General features: G+C 40.6%; 1 protein-coding gene across 5 annotated transcripts in view; it reads right to left on the bottom strand.

The window, feature by feature from the left end:
• The window catches only part of TMEM108 (transmembrane protein 108), a 162230-nt gene that overhangs the window by 37446 nt on the left and 108110 nt on the right, over positions 1 to 16674 (bottom strand). The gene's annotated exons all lie outside the window — the stretch shown is intronic.

Genomic DNA, 16674 nt, shown 5'->3' with positions numbered 1-16674 from the left:
ATATCACATGCCTCATGGAGACAGTGGGGTTAGCAGGGTGAGCCCAAAGATGGATGGCACAACTTCAGGGAGGGTGAGCAATGGGGGAGCCAGGTGGGAACACAGATATCCCTCAGTGATGCTGTCATCCCTTTGGGGTTGGATAAATTGTCACACAGGAGGCCGAGTTGTTGCAGGAAGGCTGGCAGTTTTCTCATATTTTTAATAGGGTGTCCTGCTGTGCCTGAGCTGCAGGCACTGAGGTAGGCCCCATGCAATGCGCTGCCATTATTTCAGAGCTGTCACACAACGCTGGGGCTGACACTGTCTCAAACCCAGTACCTCACCTTTCCTTTAAGCAACATCATATATTGCCTGTCCACCTTTGTTACCACCTTCCCCTTCCAGGCAATGATCTGGGACGTACAGTTCTTCCGAGAAATCCAATTAAGGATGTTGTATGAGCCCCTCTTCAGATGAAAGCCAAAGATTCATTAAGCCACAGGCTTGCTGCCTATATCCAAGGAGTGAAGCATGCACTTCCCTCCGGCGGTGCTCCCTCCCCTCCTTCCTGCGCGATCAGCACGTGCTGCACATCAGAGGAGAAAAGAGGCTTTGGGGTCTCTGCGTTCTCCACCTACAGGGAATTTTTCTCCCTTATTCAGGAAAGATAGTGGAGTTATGCAGTACCAGACCCTGAAAACATTCTGGCAATGTTTGGAGGGGAGGCAGGCAGATACGGAGAGAAACCTCTAGCGCTTATCTGGGATTTATAATGTGCATGGGCCTTTGTGACTTAAATTACTGCCATTTTTCCGCTGCTTGATCTGAGAGCATATTTGAGTCAATCTGAATATCAAAGACATTCAGAAAGGCAGTGGGACAAGGAGTAGGGCAGAGAGTGACAGGAAAATAAGAAACCAGGGAGGCGGTACAGAGATGGTATTGCAGATAGACCAGATTAAGAGATGAAAAAAAGAGGTGACGTGCCTGGCCAGTAGGCAAAATCCACTTAACTTAAATACGCTTATTTTTTTCCACTTAATTTTCTCAAATAGACATTTTACGGTCTGTTCATAGGCTACACATACTCTATTTGAAGAAAAGGTTTTCTGACAGTGGGTGACAGGAGAGCTTTACAACAAACTACTATAGAGCAAGCCCTGCTGTCAGTCAGTTCCCCAGAACCACATCTTCAGAACAAACCTAGAATTTGACCTGGCTTCCAGGGATGTGTATTTTGCGCACTTGGCCAGAAAGAAGCATAAACAAAACCTACCAGATTAAATTACCCTCTGCAACCTTGAAAACTGAAGGGGAATGTACGTGTGCACGGTGGGACACAGCAGAGCTACTGAGCTCTCCAGCCTTCTTCATGTGGCTGTTGATGGCTCTAGGAGATGGAACATGTTCATCTCCATAAAACGAGCAGGAAGAGAATGTCCACAGCCCCTCTGCAAAAGGACATGGAAGAGCTAATCATGCCTGAAAAACCAAACCACTACTGGTTTTATTACTATTCCCTTTTCCCAGGAAATTACTCCTTGTCCATAATGCCAGGAGAAGTCTTGGAGGTATTAAGGGAGAGCATGCCAGCTCCACAGCATGTTCCACATCACTCTGATTCTACAGAAGTCCTTTACTGGGTCACAAGAGCAACCCTCATACATGAATAAGAACCATAGCCTGTGTTTAATATGCAGGGATTCACCAGTAGTGGATGACAGCACTGCTAAGAAGAGGATGGCTGTTTGGAAGCTTTATTACCATTGGCTTAAAGGCAGTAGGAGACATTTGCAGCCATAAAATTTTATGCATACATATTATGTGTCTGTGTATATAAATATATATCTTAACATATGTACATACACACACACACAAACCTATAATTAGAATTTTCCCACTCAAAATTTTATACTGCCCCTACCATGCAATTAGCATTATTATTCTATTAATTAAAATGTCCTGGTGTCTTGAATTTAAAGACAAACACATATGGTGGCTTTTATTACTAGGAGTATAAAATAATCAGTCTTTGTTTAACTCTGAGCTAAGATTCCTCTCACTTTTCCCTACATGCCATTTCGAGGGTTAGCTTTGCTGTGATTTCCTTCCCTCCATTACTGATATTGAAATATTCTTACTTCTCATCCTTCTTTCATTGCTCCTATTGCTTTCACACATTTTCTTCACATGGTCATGGGTACTTACTGTTTTTATGATTTGCACATTTTCACCCATCTATAAATTGGCTCACATACAAGCCAGTCCAAATTACATTTTGATTAAAAAAAGAAGACAAAACAATGTCATTTTTTCCATCCAGCTTTCAGACTGGTTTTGCAATGAGCCAGCTAATGAAATCTTGACTTGTTTATCTGCAGTTTCCAGGCTGGATTATAGCTGCAGTTGGGGGGCCATTTTCTGCCTCTCTGTTTTGTTGAGAATCTACTCCAAACTTGGCAGCTACTGAAAAGTTGCATGCTCTTCTCGCAACTTGTCATCTTCCATCCTTATTCAGGCATTCAACTTGGCTACCTTTTAAGGCTTAAAACTAACATGTTATTATTGTCTCTGAAGACTCTTCAGACTTTGACTCCTACCTATTGGAGAAATTCTGATTTCTGTTTATGTACTTGCTCATAATTTGGGTTCTGTTTCCAATCTGTCACTTGCTAAACCATCTGTGCCATCTGGAATATGCCTGGCCCCAATTTGGTGGAATTCTCTTCGTTATGAAATTCATGAGATGCAGTCTGCAGATGCTTTCACTGCTTCTCTGACAAATTTACTTAATTTGGCAGCTTTGAGGTTTTCATTTTTGTCAGTTTCTAGGCCCACATCTTGTTCTTATTATTGTGCCATAGATGGTGGAGGTATATGCAACATGGATACATATGGCACACGAGAAACCTTCCAGTTTCAACAGCTTTGACATACAAGTGAACACAAAGATTTGGCTACCCAAGATCCTTATGAGCCATTTTCCCTTGAAAATACCATAAAGTCACAGGCACTCGAGAGTGCAGGGGTGACATGAAGAAATACATAACTGCACAGAAGGTCACCATCAGGTTTATAATTCCAGAATCAGTCGTGCTGCAGATAACAGCATCTAGGAAGAAGTGGATTAGCCAAGATACTATCTCAAATATTTTACTAAGATGAAACCATACCTTAGCCACCAGTAGATAAACCCTTCTGTTTGTTAGAATTTTTAGCTTGTTGGAAACAAAAACATCCTAAGGATCTGATTTTGGTGCTTTCCAAAACAACTAGATGGGCCCGATAGGCTCACAAAGACTGATGAAACTGGCCAAACTTTTAAAGGTTTATCTAAATAATCCCTGGCTAAGCACAACGTGCTGGATCAACCATGGGTAAAATGGAAGCAAACAGGGTCTACGTGCTTCTAAATTTGACATTATGAAGGTTACTCACTTCTCAATGTCCAGAATGAAATAACTTACAGGAAAAAACTCTTAATTTTTTATTTGCTGTCTCACTCCTTTTCTGAAACAAATTCAGCTCCCAGGAACTAATGTTTTGAGGTAAAATGGTAGAAAAATACGGTCCAAAGAGCACAGATCTTAAAAAATAGCCAGAATAAGAAATGTATCAGATTTTATGCGCAAGAAAAAATGAACTTTTCCATAAGTTTTCTCCCACACCCATGTAAATCACGAGTTCCCAGACAGAGATCATCAAATGTGAACACGTAAAGTGAAGTATGTTAGTATGTATCTAGTACCTTATAAAAGCAATCTGATTTCCATGAGGGTAACCCCTCCTAGCAGAAGTAATTTGGAGAAAATGTGAAAACCAAGGTAATGAAAAACTCTGAAAGCCAGATGGTACCCAAGTCCATCCTGCTGTGCCTACCTGTTTTTCTTTGTCACTCCCCCATGGCTGCTGAGGTTCAATTCACTTCACATTACAGCATTAAAAAAAAGTTTTGATGATTGTCATTTAGTCTGCTAGACTGTCATCAGAAAACATTCAAAGTGAGCATGTGGCCAGGGAGAAACCCTACCAAACCAGGTTGTGCTCTACATTGAGAATGAGAGAGGACACTGTTTACAGCAACCTCCACTGAATAATTTCCTTATAGCTATTGACACTGCCATGTGTTTTGTATGGCAAGAGCAGCTCTTTGGGAAAAACACTACAGTAGGATAACAGCAAATAAGAAAAGGAAAATCAACAGTCTTTGCTCAGCGTAGAGAGTCACAAAGTTGTATTTTGCATTATTAAACATCAACCCAACTGCTGTGGCTTGAAGTTCCTACTAAGATCGGATGATCAACCTGATACCAGGTTATGGAGGTATGCTGCATTTCCATGTCCTAACTTTACTTCAGATATCTTGTTATTGTGATTACAGTTCTGTTTAGTAATAATAAACCGCACATGATAAGGTTATGAGGTGCTATCTGAATTAATATTTGCTAATGTCATTAGTGTAAAATACTCCTTTGTAAGAGTGGTGGTGGTCTGGATTGATGCTAATGGGCAGCATCCCAGCAGGAAAACGATGTGTGCTTCTTCATGAATGCTGGAAGGACTTTGTCTGCTAGCCAAAATGTCTCTCCTACTGTTTATAAAGCAGCCCCCCCCCCAACTACCCCCCTTTTTACAGCTCATTACTGCACAGTCTTTTAAAGGGATTGGCTGCTGTTCAATTTCATGGCTTCAGAGTTGCAGAAAAGCACCTTTCAGGGTGTCTAACCTTCCCTCCAATCTCATGGCTACTCAGTCTGCAAGGTAATATTTCACTATGTCTCTTGCTCAGAAATACTCTTTTCGTTGCTGCTGTGATAATCCCAAACAAATAGAAAATCCATGGATCCTGTGTACTGCAAGTAATTAGAATTGTGGCTGCATATCAGTCCTGCAAAGTTGTTCGAGTCAGGATTTTAAACATGAAATGGCTTTTGGTGGATTTAGCACTTGGTCTCTGAATAATACAGTCTATAAATTGAGAGTGCCTCTAAAAGATGACATTTTTATTCTTTATTGTCCTCAATTAATGTTGCTATAATTTCAAAACAAAGCTGATATCTCTGCTGTTCATAGGATACTGAGATTGTGGTGAAAGGTGTCACATTGTTTGTGTTGTAACTTTTTAATTCTCCTAACAATTTTTATGATTCCCTTCAAATAATGGATCTCCCTTGTGCACTCATATTTTCACTTTTGATTGTAGGCAATTAATTTTTATTACCATAAAAAAGCCTTCTGACACTCTTTTATGATAAGCTTGTTTTATTTATCTACTCATTAGCCTGTGATGAAATTGACACCTCTAACAGCTCAGTCTAAAACCTTCTACTGGCAACATATACAGATCTGCTGTGATGCATTAATCTTTTATTAGATTACAGTTATTGTAAAAGCTGGCATTCAATTGTCTAATAGGTTTTCTTAATTCTAATCTTCTACACTCTAAAAAATAGCTAGAGGTAGGTGCTAATAAAGGTCTGAGGCTTTACTGCAGTTGAATAGTTTCCTAGGCAAGAACTGGTAATTACTTACAGGCTTTTTAGAAATTAAAAATCCTTTTATTTCATTTCTAGCCACTGCCACATTTTAATAAAACATTTGCAAATTCCTGAGAGCAACAAACCATTACTTGACAATGAGTGATGTTTCTGGGTGGACTCCATCCTGGGCTTTGATTTCTCACCACCGGGTGGGACTGAGAGTGGCTGAACCAAAAATCTTTGTTTGGGATGACCAGAAGAGCAAATTTAGGAGTGTATATTTTTGTGACCTTGGTAGTTGCTGCAATAATAAAATATGTATTCACTGAATACAAATTTTAATTAACAGTCTCATGTACTGCAGCTGGAACATAAGATGACACCAGCCTTATAACTATGGAAAACATACTAAAGAAAACCAAGGAAAACAGGTTATAATTTCATAGTGCAGAATATGCTAAGGACTGAAAAAAATGCTGTTTCCTGAGGAATTTGCCAGGTTTTTTCTTCTAGCTTCTTTCTAATTCACTTACAAACGCATAAATTGTTCTAACACTCCTTAGGTCATAAAAAGCAAATTGGTAGGGTAAGAACTGTTTTTCCTTGTCAAGTTGGGCACCCTACCTAGTTACAGAACTGAAGACCGTCTGCTTCCTTCTCACCATGCCATCATGATCAAAGGAACAGGATGCGAAGATTTCCCTCATTGGAACATGCTGCTATTCAAAGCCCTTTGTAGGTACCTCACAGCAAAACACAAGTGTCTGGTATGAGATGAAAAGAGAGAGCGCATGTATTTATTTATTCAGGATGGCATTTTTCGGCCCCAAAAGAAATGTACGTATGCATGTATGCATGCATGTACATCCGTAAATGGGGGTCGTTAAGGAGGGGACTGCTGTCAGTGGGGCTCTCTCTTCCCCCTGGGCAAAACCCCAGCCTTGAAAAGGACTCACAGGCTGCCACTGGCTCCTGGTAAGGCTCTGCCATCCCTTCGTCTGTTACCAGGCAACATTATCAGTGATGCTGCACATGTGCACTGGACATTAATTACCACTTTCTGCTTGCTGTTTATATTTTCACTTATGCATTTTCCTATAGAACCATGAGGCATTCTCAAGCGAATGAGATTTTCGTTGAAAGGATGTCTGTACCCATAAGCTAACATCCAATGGGTAAAACATGCCCTGGTACAGGGAAGGAGGAAGGCTCCTGTGCTCCTGCTCAACTTCAGCCACACTGGATGCAGCCTCAGCCCCAGTGTGGTTGGGAAGGGCCATTGCCTGCAATCCAGGGCTTCCTGGCACTGGCTTCCTGCTATGGCAGGTGTTTATTACATTGAGGAATTAAATCCTCAAACCAGCAAATAAGAGTTGCATTGGGATCAGCAACAATTTTACTTGAGCTGAGTATTTCAGCATGTGAATGTGTCACCATCCAGATAGTCAAGGTGTGACTTTGTCTAGTTTTGTAAAAACAGATGTCAAGAATCAGACATGTGAAAAGGCAGGCAGTAGTTATAAAATTATTAAGTACATGTTACGGTGAGTGCATGGTGATTTATCCCCCTGTGCAGGAGAGACAGGTACTTGAGGAACAGGAATGACATCTATATAGCAATTCCTTGTTCCTTCACTCTGATATATAGAAAGGCTGTTATTCAAACAGAGATACAGTCAGGAGACATCAGGGCTTGGGTGAAATGTATGGTGCCCCCTTTTACACAAGACAGAGCCACAGCACAGGGCATTCTCTCTCATTCTACCCAGAGGCCTCATTTCTTAGCTCCTGTTTTGAGGCCTGTTTTCTACCAGCTTTAATTACACACTGCTGTTTAAGGGAGAAGCAATGAGCCACACACTGCATGGCTATTAATGGAAATCCCGTTGGTGTGGGGGGACAGCACAGAGCTTAGCACATGGAGAATAGCAGCACTGAGCTAACCCTGCCTGGGTCAGGCACTGGTGGTGGGGCTGCAGGCAGGAGCACATGGCATTGCCACCACCTGGCCTCCTCCACTGGCCTGCACACGTGTACATGCTGAATAGAAATTCTGTACATAAAGAGGCTAGGGTCTGTGAAGAAAAATGTGGAGAACAAAAGGAAGTGAACTTGCTAGGCACATCCACTGACCCATTTTCTGGCTACGAAGGTCTCAGTTTCTGAGCATCAATGTCAGAAATGTCACAGCATTCTGATTTTGACAGGCTGCTACTACTAGCAATCCTCCAAGAACTTACTCCCTGACATTCACACTGTTTCAGATTGAAGTGCCCCAAATCATTAGTCCCATTTAAAAAGCAGGTAAGGTTTTGCTGTTGCAGACTCTCTCACCACCATAAACAATATCCCCTTTTTGCTTCAGAAACACTCTTCCATCATTGCTCCATGCTAGTGTAGTCTCTGTGTCCACAGGCAGCCTGCACTCTCTCTCTCTCCATACACACAATAGGTGTGAAAATGTTCCAGAAGACACATGACATGATTTCAGAAAGGGAGAATCATCCATCTGTCATCACCTTGCCTCTGGTTTCACTACACTGACACAATACTTTCAGTCTCTTACAAGATCCTCCAAGAACAAGTTTAGGTATATGGCTCTTTTAATCCTCATAAATCTGGAATTATCCTAATTACCATGAAGAGACATCATTAAAAAGGAATGGCTGTGTAACTACCTTCTCAACATCACTGTCACTACATTGACAATTTAATTAAAACTGCTGTGCACTTAGTTTGTATCAATAAGGAAGATACAGAATTTTTAAAATTCTCAGGCCACACTCATCAAAATGTACCTCAGTATTGCTACTTAGAGATTACAGCAATTAACAGATTTCATCATTTTTGAAGATACATGAATATCCAAAAAAAAATGCTCATCTTCGTATGGGATCTTCATGCCAGCATATAAATGGAGTTGACTAGAAATAATCATCTTTACTGCAAAAGACATGACCCTGAGTGTATGAAGGTCATGTTCATTATATAATACTCCACGATTTGCCATGTGATTTGCTGCCTGACAGAAAAAATGAAGAGGTATGTGAGAGAACTAGAAGAAAAACAAAGAAAAGATTAATTATAAATTTATTGTGCCAGTCTTTGTCAGCAGAAGTCTACTCTGACTCTGGTCTCGCATGCTCAGGTATAAATCTGAAGCAGTTGCCTCTGTGCCTGTGGACTTAGAGGAACCAGGTTCTTACCTATCGAGAGCTCCTGCCACTATCCTTCCCAGATCAAAAACTCAGGGAACTGTTTCAGTGACTTCTGCCACATTTTGTGACTTTCTTCAAACATGGAAGCAGCCTCACTGAAAATCTCTGCTTTACTTTTTAATAAAAATATGTTTCTAATACATGTGAGCCCTTAATGCTTCAATATTGAAAAGTAGCTACATGAGCCCCAAAAGCACTTTCTAATCTCATATTATTTAAACCAATCTCAGGATTTCTCAGAGCCTGACTAATGACTTTCAAGCACTGCAATGACCCCAGCTGGCGATGTGATATCCACTTATTTTATTTACTAAATTACTTTATAACAACTGTTTGCCTTTTCACATGTCTGATCCTTGACATCTGGTTTTACAAAAGCAGGGACAAAGTCTGTTCCCACAGGAAAGCTGTGGCACTCACTGCAGTCTGAACCTCTGCCAGTATTTTTTTAATCTGGACACAGAGCACTGACAATATCCTACCTTCACAAAGCACAGCTTAAGAAGACTGTAAGACACACTTGGCCCAGAGATGCAAAAGATGCTGACATAGTAAAGGAAAGGCCAAGCAATGAAGAGAAAAGCCATCTCTGAAGTCAGAGAGATTGAAGCACACTGGAAGGGGCAAAGGTTCCCTTTGACCTCCTGTTCTTCTCTGACATGCTGGTCTCTCTGGAAAGATGGAATTCAAATATGACCCCTGCCTGTTTTCCAGGCATGCACCTGATTTGCTGTCCCGACAGAGGGAAGCAGGAAAGTAAAGCAGATCAAGTAGTTTGCATGCAATTAGTAGGAGAAAACAGGCAGTGCTTTCAGTGTCAGCAGGTTGTATCTGCTGGAGCAAAAGCCAGCTCTCATGAACTACTGGCATGACACCTAGGAAAGAAAATATGCACTGAAAGACCTGGATGCTGTGCAAAAAGGCCAGTGCTAGGTTGAAGAGCAGGGGATCCAGGAAGAAATGCTGACCAGGAGGTTAAGCTGTCTTACCAGTGTAATAGGCTGGGAAGGACATGGCCTGAAGCATACTTTGCCATTGCTCTCAAAAACAGCAGCCTGTGTTCTAACATTCATTGCTGTGCATGCAGAGAATGGCTGGGGTGTCCTGGCCACAGCCCTGAACTAATGGATGCTGCTGCCATAGAGCTACTGGACTACTAGAGCTGCCTCTTAGTAATGGCAAAGCAAAGATAAGGTGGTCCTGGCACCTCCTCCCTGCGGGATGGCAGCATCCAAAAAGGCCAGCTGCAGGCTAGACCCATGTCTGTAGGTTGCCAAAAAACTTAGTCGATGGTAAGGAATTACAGTTGAAGTTTGCTGAAGAGAAAGCATCAGGGAAGAGGGAAGGTTTGCCAGAAAAATAGTAATTTGAGAGATTGGTTCTCTATTGTGCTTTGTTTCCACGTGGAATTCTCATAAATATGTGTTTTTCTGCTTCTACTTTATTTCAGACTTTTTTTGGGGGAGGGGGTGGGAACAGTGTGTGTTGTCTCCCAACTGCGTTGCTTACGTTCTCCTCAGCTTGCACACCAGCTGCATGGCAACATGCTGCAGGTTGCCAATAAACACAACTGGAAGCTGATGAGACAAGATCATCTTTGAAGATTCAGGCACATTGTTCTCCTTGGGATGACATGCCATGCCAGATTAAAAGCTCTCTGTATATCCAGACACTGGCAACAACACAGACACTTCATGCAACACAAATGCTACTTTAGTACGGTCACCTCCTGATGCAGGAACCTCAAGGTTGCTTAGTTTTAGAGACAGACGAAGAGCATTGTCAGGTTCATTTGACTTATACACTCTCTCAAAGCAATTGTCCAGGTTTTTGTTTATGTGCTGTCTGGTTTGTTCGACTGCACATCTCATCTAGAAGTCATCTCACGCACATACCTGGATCTCCATCTCAGACCTTCCCTTCCTCAAGTAATCAAGTGAAGCCCTGTGAAAACTCATGGCACTAGATGTAAGTTGTATTTGATCTTAGCTAGAAGTCTCACTGTGCTGGATATCAGCACTGACCTGTTTGAGACTGGTGCTGTGTTTATTATACTCATCTACGTTTAGGAAATTAATTAATTAAATAAATACACTGCTCAGCTCAGAATATATCTCAGCACCCCAAAACAACTATGGAGCAATCACAAACTGGTTTTGCATGTAGGAAAATAAAATGGTTTTGGAAAAACAATTTACTGCACTTTAAGCTTCATGAATCTTATTAGTGCCACAAGAAGGAGTATTGGATATGGTGAAGACATGCTGATCTGACAAAACACTCTGGCCACTGAGGAATATACCTCACTGTGGAAAGCCTGTGCAAAGCCATGATGGCCATGGGATGGGACCTGTAATGATGGCATTGGGATTGGACCTGCTTCATGAAAATGGGGTGATCTTAATATGAAGTTATGCTGTGATGTTTGCAGTCAGTGGCACAAAGCCAACAAGACCTGTCAGGACATGCCTACTTTGCAGGGAGGGCTCATGAAATCTTTGGTCTACCAAAACACAGTCAACTTCCTAGAGCAGCTGGAGTGCCCAGAGCAGCCTGCAGAAGACAGCACTGGCAGCCACACAATCAGGACCTCACTCTGTGCTGGATTTAATCCTGAACTTCCTGATTAGAGGAACTCCTGGTCAGAAGCTGGCTAACATTTCCTGAAAGAAATGGGGCATTAGCTTTGAATTGCCTCCTCAAAGAGCACCAGATTAGTGCTGGAGCCTCATGCAGACATATTTGAATGTCTCCCAGAAAAGGTCATGAATCACCTGTCTGCTTTTCCTCTAGAAGGAGGAGGAGGGAATTCAAAAAACACGGCACAACTGCAGGACATTCAGACTAATCTGGATCACATCACAACTGCATCTCTGAGGTGTGGAGTTCTATTTTTGCTTTGTTTCCTCCAAATTTCACTAACATCACCTAGCCTTAGGAAGCAAAGTTCTCCATTTTCTTTCACCCTAAGTAATCCCAAATCAGTCACTGGGATAGCATATGACGTGAAACCACGATCCCGAGCACCACTGCAAATTAAACCCAGCAATGGCAATGAACAATTAAACAGGTCACCTTTCAATATTTCCTCTAGCTCAGTGCAAGCTCCTTCTCCCTTCAGTAATGCCACTGCCTACAGATCCTTTCCCAGTATCTCCTCATTATAGATTGGTGGGACTGGGGATAATGTAAGGTGCACAGTGGATCTATTTCAGCTAAACCAAGACTCTGGGTAATACAAGCTTTTTTCATGTAAAACATTTTTTCTCTTTCCTGCACTAATTCCTCAGGGTAGTGGAGGAATGGTGTGAACTGCGGTTGGTTAATTTTTATTAATGTGATCTCTCCCTCTCCTTTTATTGGTTACATATGGGCATGAAGTTGATTAGCCAAGGGAAAAGTAAAGTTACACATCATTTGTCTTCTCTTACATTTCCATTGATCAATCCATTCAACATTATCCATTTCCCATTAATTTTCTATTTGCGGCACACCTTATTTTTAGAACCATAGTTAGCAAATTGATTTGCTGCTCTTAATCAGCAGTTTCCATTTACAGCCTGGGAAGTGGGATTAGCACAGCACACTTGCCATTTCATCTCTGTCAGTGATACTTCATGCGAAATAATTTCTACATTTGATATGTTTTGCTGATTGAGTTTGCCTTCCGAAAGAAGAACAAGCTATATGAAAGTGCAGCCTACTCACTGGACTCTAGGCCAAATCTCTAGCATTTACTATACAGATTACAGGTCTTTCCAGCAACATTGACAGTGTGCACAAAAGTCTAAGGAAGCCAAAAATTCAAAGACAAAATCCAGTGGTGAGAAAAACATTGCCTCCTACATTCACACTGCCTTCAACCCTCAGATGAAATTCAACCAGAGACTCTGATTATGTGATGTTATTGCTTTGAAAAAGCGCCATGAAGGTAGGATGGGATTTTTTTCAAAACATCACAGAAGAGTGATTAGGAGATAATCTGTTAATTTATCGGATTGTTCAGGCATAATGCACACAAATGACAGAGTAAGAAACATTGCTGTTTTTCTATTAACAGTTCCACATAATGCTACCTTCCCTCCTGAGACTTGATTAAAATGTAATTTAAATTGCTCCTGTCTTAGAGCTTCATTGTCTATTATCTTGAACTGAGACAGAAGCTCCCTATCGGGAGGATATTTAATGCCAGAACATTACCTGATCTTCTCACTTTTATTTCACTGTGGAAAAATTCCCCACCTTTCTCAGTTGATCTTGCTCATTATGGAAAGATGATGAACATCCAATACAGGTGATGGCATTCAAAAGAGATGAGCTAGTCAGCAACTGATCAGCCTTTTCTTTTTTTTGTTTCTTTATTCGGCAAAAAACACTACCAGCTCCTGTTACAACATATTTTAGTGGACAAAAAATGCAATACAACATAATATGATCTATTGCTCTTGCAATTCTTTTCCCTAAATTAAATAAATATCAGTTGATATATATTAACTTCAAACAGGACTATGCCTTATTACAATACATCATTGCAAAAAAAAAAGGAGTCATAACTTTCTGGCTTGCTACATACTGTTTTATCAATTGAAACTATTTCTAAAAAATGCATTGTGTGAAAATAATTTGAAGGGAGAACTATTTGCCATATAGTCTGATTTATGCTTAAAGGCACTTTTTCCCCCTTTCTCTACTGAAAATGAGAATGATTTGGCAACTAAAACCATTACTCAAGCAGACTGAGTGAAAGCAACCTTTTTCTTATTATCTCAGTGCAAAATCCCCATCCAAGAGACATAAATTGTTACGTGGAGCTCTCTTACCACACACTAATTCAGTAACAAAGTCAATCATAACACTGCAATAGAAAACAGCAAACAGAGCTCCATAACAGAAATCAGCGATGTTTGTTACATGTTCATTTCTCTTTATTCCTTGATTCAGGAACAAAGACAGATATTTTTCTCAGTGTTTCACGCTGGGTCATAGCATAGTTCATTTTCACAGAAATTGGCACTGTAAGTTAACTGAAAGGAGTAATTTCATAACCATTTTCTATGACACAGCACTGATGCTGATCTCAAGTCCAACGTTTCTGATTTTGCTCAGTATTAGAGTGCTCCACAGAACAGCCATGCAGAATCTCATTTCACTTCTATTCCCTTTACGTCATTAGCAGTTTTTCACTTGCATGACAACCAGGCAGCATGAATAATTTTAAATGTTTCTTTCAAAAATACTGTGAAATCTCACCATCTCAGACAAACATGAATCTTAAATTGCAAATCTGATTTAGGGACTTATTAACTTCCCTGGAAGACAGCACACAAGCATTGAATAAAGCTATGCCTATATTAGTTAATTAAGTAAGACTTGGAGAGATCCCCAGGTCCTGGGTTGCAGTTGTCCACGTTATCCAAAAGCAAAAGGGTTCCAAGGCATAATACTGGTGCTGCTCCAGCAGGGCTACCAAACTGCAGCTGAGTACAACGGGGACCCAGCCACACTCTTCCCAGCCTAGAGACGTCAGTAAACTTCACAGCAGCCCACTGATTCCTGCCAGTTGGCATCAGCTCCCAGGACTGTTCTCAGGCACGCTTAATTTACTAGTGTAGATACTAGCATAAATAGTTCAAAGTACCCATGAGAGATGTGGAATAAGACTAAGACCAGCTGGAACCACTTACAGAGGTGCAATGTTAAACACATGCTGAGTGGGAGCAAGGCTGGGGAAAACAGGACCTGCCTGAGCAATCAATTTCACAACTATTTACACAACTTGAGAATATGCAAAATACTATGCTTGTTTATTTGTATCTAAAAAACCCCCTGCAAACTGGACACTCCATGTTGTGAGGTACTTTAATACAGTATCAGTGAAAAGTATTGCACGGTAGTAGTTTTGCTGTATACTCAAAATGCATTTCCTGATTAAGAAGGGATTCTATATTCCCAACAGCATAACCACATGCATACAAAACACTTTTTTTTTTGAGAAGCTACTACTGAGCTGTAAGCCATTATGCATGAAAGAAAGCTTACAGAAGCAAAGATGGGAGAGGTAATCACACAGCCACAAGCACTGAAACAAATCTGTATAAGGGTAGAGCTGTGTTTATGGTTGACAGAGCTAGTAGAAATCTGTTAAGTAGATTAAGCAGAAATATGCAGTCAGACAAAGATAAACTATCTCATTTGGCATAGTATTAAATCTAAATTGTGGTTTAAAACACAGAATGATGAAAAAATCAGAACCACTGCAAGGGAAGTTGAAAGAAGCTGGCATTTCACCACAATGAAAGGAAATCTTTTTTTCTGCTCCTCCAAGACCAATTATGTAGCATTTCTATTTTAATCTCTGAATTTGAAACCATTTGCTTTGAATCTCTGTGTTCTGTACTCAAAGTAGGATTTTATTCAATTATTTCAAGCATTTACTAAGTTAGCCTAACTGCATTTCCTATCATGGGCAAAAGGATTCGAAGAACTGTATCAAGAGGGATATTGAAAATTTTGGGATTTGGTTCTTCCGATCAAGCCTTCTGAAGTAATGACACCTGACAACAGAGGACTAGAAATCTGATAGCTCATTAAAACTGAGAAATAAACAAGTTAAAATAAATGTAACATGAGCTAAATGGATAAGTTTTTCACTTGATGGTAATTATGACTTTAACATGGGCAGGATGACTTTTGAATTAAGCATCCAGTGTCAGTAAGAGCTGCACATTCATTCATTAAGTATCTTGCCAACCCACTTTTGAAGGAAAAATTCTGATCTTCATTTCACCTTATGCTTATTTATATGTAGTTAAGTCTTATAGCAGCAATGTTTTTGCCATGTAATGATAAGGGGTTTGGTGTAGACATGAAACTAGAGACTGACTTGTTTGGAGTCATCTGTGTCACCCAGAAATGTTGACCAAGAGCAGAGAGCAAGCACAGCCCAGTCACACTCAGAACACTAGAAGATCCAAGAGGCAACATCCACATTAGCAAATAGAGTGGAGCTATAGGTGAGAAGGTCTAAAGTGGAGCCAGAGGTGTTGAGGACCTACATATACACTTACAGTGTATGTGTTTCAGGGAGCTATTTGTGATTAGCTCTAGCACACATCAGCAGCTAGGGTACAGACTCCAGCCTAGTTTCATCCACAGGGGTCAAACTGTTGCATGCTGAGAAAGCTTCTTGATGTGAACCAAAGTGCAGCAATCACAGACAGACAGGAGATTCACTTCAAAAGTATGTTCCTAATCTGAATGAAGCTGCCGACCTAACCTACACTGACAGTCTAAATGAGAATCAGCTGCTGAAATCCTGAGTGTTCTTGGGCAAAGTAACAGGACATGAATTAAATACAGTACTTTGAGGCCACATTAAGGGCAGTCACACTTTAGGCACCCAAGAAATCAAGAAACCAATGACACTACTTACTTACAATTAGAAGACTTTATAGGCCGACAAAAAGAAAAATAGACAAAGGAAAAGATACTAAGAAAGACAAGAGAATTTTCACAGAAACTGTAAGCTTTGTATTTTGTCTGGGAAGGTGCCAGGAAGAAAACTGTAATTTCTGACATCTTCCCACAAAAATATCTCGGCAGAATTGGTGCCTCTTCATGTACAATGTGTGGGATGAAAAAGTACCTGAAAGCAGAGAGCATTCATACCTAATGTTTATACACTGCTGTATGTACAAATTTCAAACTGCTTTGCATAGTTTCAGGCATGTAGCACTCACTGAATTTGATTGAATTCCACATGACCAAACAACCATGAGCTGCTTAAAAACTATCCTTCCTGAGTCTCAAGCAAAAACGCATTGGTTAAGAGTTGATTATTATTTTTTTTCCACTGAGATTAATTAAGATCTTTAAGGAGCACGAGGGAAAAGAAGAAAGAGGACTTGTTCATCATATTAGTTTTTCCATGTATGTGTGGCTAATTTTCAGTTGTGGCTGAGAAGTCATCATACACATGTGCAGGCACACGTCTG

This window comes from Corapipo altera, unplaced genomic scaffold (assembly GCF_003945725.1).
Source record: "Corapipo altera isolate COAL_440 unplaced genomic scaffold, ASM394572v1 44b, whole genome shotgun sequence".
In the NCBI taxonomy this organism is placed as follows: Eukaryota; Metazoa; Chordata; class Aves; order Passeriformes; family Pipridae; genus Corapipo; species Corapipo altera.
The sequence above is the reverse complement of the archived record's forward strand: the minus strand, read 5'-3'. Positions and strand labels throughout refer to the sequence as shown.